Raw genomic sequence first — 5,456 nt, forward strand, 5'->3', positions numbered from 1 at the left:
GGAGTTAAATGGGACCTCACCACATGGAACTGTTATTTCCTAGGGAGGAAATTCAACTTCGTTACAGACCAGGGCCCCTTTCATCTACTGTAGAACCAAAAAGATAATAATGCTAAGCTTTTACACTAGACAGTAGCCCTCCTCCATATTAATTTAGTACCGTTCATTATCTGGGCTGCATCACATCCATAGTGTCTGATACTAATGGTTCTTATTTGGTTAACTAAGGTGACATAGTGGCAGTTATTTACAGTGCTAAACTAGGAAAACAGTAAGCCGGATATAATGTGTTAGGCTCCAGAGAAGAGGCAAAATCTTTACTGGAACAAAGTGAGAGCATCTGCAGGCAGAGAATTTAAAGAGCTGCTAGTTTACCAAAATGTCAGATGCCTGTCTCCCTGAGTTCTGGTTCAAGGAAGTACTGTGTGAGTTAGAGGCAAGGAACCAACTTGAAAGGTATTCTGTATCAGTTTCTGCAAGACTGCATTATTTTTATTGACCCTTCCAAAATAAAACATATTTTCAAGTAAAAGCTATTATTAAAACTATTTCCTGTTACTGGACTTGCAAGGAAATACTACAATGTGTGTGTAGCTTTGCATGTGTGTGTGTGTGTGTGTGTGTGTGTGTGTGTGTGTGTGTGTGTGTGTGTGTGTGTGTGTGTGTGTGTGTGTGTGTGTGTGTGTGTGTGTGTGTGTGTGTGTGTGTGAAAGTCTAACATTGGACCATTCTTTGTTTGACTTAGTAAGGTACTTTGTGTGCCAAACCAAGGGCAAGCTATAAGTGCTGTTGGAGTATGCCAGAAATCACACACACACACACACACACACACACACACAACACACATTCATGCACATGTGTGCACACACACACATGCATATAGGTCATCAGATGAGGAACTGAAAGCACAGCTGCAGGTTGTCAAAGCTTTTTCAGATGATATTAGAATTTTTTTTGGCCTTGGTAAATATGCAAAAGCAACCCTTAAAGCAGGAAAACTGCAGCACCAGAAAAACATCAGTTTGGGACATGAATGTGATATAAAAGAACTTGAGCATGAGGGAGTGTATAAATAATTAGGAATTGATGAAGGATCGGCAATAAAACATAAACAAATGCATATAAAACTTAGTAAGGAATACTTTAGAAGACTTAAATTAATCCTGAAAACAGAGTTGATGTCCAGGAGCAAAATCCAAGCTATAAACCAATGTGTTCTTCCTGTCCTAACTTATAGTTTTGGAGTGATTGTTTAGCCCCAAAACATGTTGGATAAATGAGATATTAAAACAAGAGGGATGCTTCATGCTCACCAGATGATCTATAAAAATCAGTGCATACCAAGATTATAAATTCCCCAGTCCGAAGGAGGAATCGGCCTCCTTGAAATTGATTACGTTTGTTTGTTTGTGTCTTTCGGATTTTCCCGGTTAGGGGTCGCCACAGCAGAACTCCGGTCCGCTAATGATTGGCAGTAGAGTTTTACGTGCTGGCTTTCCGGGCCTAACGCACAACCTTCAATGAAGGAATGCACGTTCACGCATGTCTCCACACAGAAGACGCTCTAACTGAGAATCAAACGGGCAACGTCTAACTGTGAGGCGACAACGTTACCACAGCACCACCACCGCAGTCAACCTTGAAATTGATTACATGTACAGATCTGTAATCATGGGACTTCACACATATCTGCTGACCTCACAGACCCAAACATAGTGAATGTTTTGAAGCACAAGGAGAATAAATCTAAGATGACTTCTCTGCTTAACCTAGCAGAAGCATATCACAGTCAAGCAGGAATGGAAATCAAACCAGAAGTAGATAAATATCAGACAGCAACTGAATGTGCCAAAAAAAAAACAAAAGAAAGAATATAAGGTGAACGACCAGATTAAAAGGCAAGAAATGTGGAAAAATCATAAATACAGTGTCAAATATAGAAAACTTCTGGAAGAACCTCATGTTGATCAGGAACGAATACAGGAATGGTTAAGGAGAGGCAAATTCAAATCAAGAGATGAAAGGTTAATATTGGCAGCCCAAGACAGTGGTCTATGTACACACTGGTTTACAAAGTTCATTGAACATGTGGGAGAAACAGACACATGTAGGTTTTGTAAAACCAGACTGGAAACAGTCGCACACCTCGATGTTGGTTGTGAAATACTAATGGCAGAAGGACTGTATACCGAAAGGCACAATAATGTGGCGAGACTGTTGCACTGGGGATTGTGCAAACATTATGGTTTTGAAGTGGCTGAGAAGCACTGGAAACATGAGCCACAAAGCATCATAGAAAATTAGAAAATAATGACGTCTACATCACATGGGATCATACATCACCAACAATTCAAAAGATAGATGCTAGAAAATCGGCTATAGTAATCCAAGAAAAGAAGGCAAGAGCGGCATTCATCATTGAAATCACAACACCCAGTGACTACAGTTTCCTGCGTACAGAGAGACACAAGGTCATAAAATATCAGGATCTGTAAGCAGAAATAAGAGCAATGTGGAAGAAGGATACCCAGATAGTTCCAATAGTAGTAGGAGCAACGGGTCTTATAAAAAAAAGAGTCTACAATCATATTTAGATGTGCTACCAATACACATAACTCCATACGAATTACAGAAGGAGTCGTTAATGGGCACATTGCGAGTGCTGCAAAGAGCACTTTTGGCTGAAATCAAAGAGTGAAACAATACTAATGTCATGAACTTTAATCATACTTTGACTTAGGAATGGGGTCCATTCCCATCATGGTATTAGAAACCCAAAAGATTTGGAGAAATTAAGAAATGCATATGTTTTATTAGAGATGGATACAAGCTAATGAATAATGCCTGATCTAAAATGAGGCACCCACACTTGTTCCTTGAAATGACACTTTATAAGATTACACTTCCATACATAAATGGTGACATCACTCCCCATGTTGCTTAGTTATAGAATTGTTTGCTGTAGGTGCTATCGCTGTACAATCTCAAAGTTGCCTAGAGGAAGAACATGCTGATATAGTTCAAGTTCAGTACCTGCCAAGTACAAGGAATATGAAGTGAAGCTTTGAGTTTCAGATTCAGATGCTAAAAGAAGTACAAGGTAGAGGACATTAAAATTAATATTAACGTATGTAAGAATAAAAGAAATGTTGTTCCAAGGAATTCTAATGTCACCCCCATGTTTTTGTATTAAAACATACATATACAGTAGAAGAAATACTGCATATTGTTAAGCTTCACTGGAAAATTCTCCCTTTGGACCCAACTTTCCCTCTGACTGCTGTAAATGTGGCATGTCATATCTCTAGCAGCCTACACATACATCCTTTTATTCCATTGCATTTTCTGAACAATCAAAAGGTAAAAAATATAAGTCAAAAAAGGTAAATGATATTAAAAGGTACAAACAATATTCCCACTAAAAAGTCTTCTTTTCAATGATACTCTGGGTGCATTTACAGCTTTTACATCAATATTGCAACAATGCATACTGCACACAAACCAAGAATTACATCCCCCTCTAAAGTTTCACCAACAACTTTTTATACCTTGAAAACTATCTGGACAAGTATTGTCAGAGTAGTTTTGTTCAGCCAGACTTGATTTTCCAAAACACATCAAGAAATTCCTGTTTGAGTACTTTTTTATTGCAATATTTACACAAATATTAAAATTATGCTTCATTTATAATTGACTACATAAATAACACTGAACATCTTTCTAGAAATGCAGCTTACGATACAGATATCAATGGCAATTTTCTTCATTGTCATCTGGTGTTGCACCCGATCCCAAACAATGCTTATAAATGACTTGGTTTTGGAAATATTAATGTGTATATATAGAAATATTGCATATTGCATGGAGATGTGTAATATTTCCATATTAATGTATATATATATATATATATATATATAGAAATATTCCATATTTCCATGATTACTAGTAAAAAATAATAGCAATATCTCCTGTGCCGTATACTATACATGGACAGTGATAACGTATTTTTTTCTCTCTCCAACCATGACATTTCATACCATGTTCCTCAATAATATGTGGCTCTTTCAAATAAGAACATACAAACCTATATTTAAAATTATGACCAACTAACAAGTGATAATCAGTCCCTGTGATTCAGAAACATATTGCATCCCATGGTAAGCAATTATGCACAATAACTGCCCATGTGCAGGGTGTGGGTGATTCAAAGACATACACAGGGTGAGTGAGGTCAGCCAAAAAATCCCACAGCCCACATGATATGCTACTAAGAGTATAGTGAAACAGCAATGAGCAGCAGTGCTAAAATGGGAACTCCATGGGTGCAAATGAAGTAAACAATACCACAGAGTGATTCACAGACGTGTATATTCATGACTACATGTGCTATCTCCAAACCTATTGACAACAGTAACATCCTGGAATTATAGCAGGTGAGTCCCAGAATAACCTATGGAACAGATATAGCATTAACTGGTATATGCAACAGGCTGTACTAGCTGCTGATAGTCACAGTGTTGCATGCCATTGACCTTGGAGGTGGCACATTATCTGTCCTCAGTTAACATTTCATGCCCTCAAAAACTCTGAAATTAGACCTCTCCCATGTGAATATAGCCAACATGCAGGAGATGTTTGAGGTGTGTTGGTCTCATTTGCAGATCCTTGGGATTCATGGAATACCTTGGAATACCTATCTTTGTATAGGCCAAGGTATTTGTGGCTTTGGAAATACTAGCTGCAGGGACCTTCTGATGACCAACAGGGGATACTGTAGGGTCATTCCAGTCATTTGCCTCAAGGATACTCCACTAGTTCCTTGATGCCATGTTACACCATGTGGGGGAGCATATGTGGTTTCCTCATGTCACAGAGGAGAGAGTTAAATCCATGATGGCTTTTTATGACACAGCTCTTTTCCCCAAGGTACTGGGGAGCCATATAGTGTACCTATATTGAAATAAAAACCTCACCTGGTGAGAAAGGAAGAAGGGATGTTAGGGTTACCACTCTATGAATTATTAGGTGGTCTGTAATTTACAGGGTATAATCTAACCCATGACTCCCACATATGTCATGCAATCTGTATCAGTGTTTTGTGGGGAGGTGATCATCTCCATGAACATCTGAAGTCTGTTAATTATCCTTGCTTGTTTCTTATGGTCCATGCCCTGCTGTTGACTTTCTGCATGTGCATTTGAGTCTTTAACAGCTTGACGCCTCCTAAATTTTGGGACACTCTTTTATGTTGCTTTAACTGCTGAGGATTCCTAAACCTACTAGATTTGCAAGTTGAATCTAGTATATTAAGCTTCTGCTCCCACTCTCTTGTAGTATGTGCCATGGATGAAACTACTTACACCAAAATGTGATGGATGACTGGCAGTTATGTGGGTTTGAATACCACTACTACCAACCAGTGTGACAACTGCATTTAGGCAGATTTAGATCTGTAC

This window comes from Protopterus annectens, chromosome 6.part0 (genome assembly GCF_019279795.1).
Source record: "Protopterus annectens isolate FY-2018-M chromosome 6.part0, PAN1.0, whole genome shotgun sequence".
Classification (NCBI taxonomy): Eukaryota; Metazoa; Chordata; order Ceratodontiformes; family Protopteridae; genus Protopterus; species Protopterus annectens.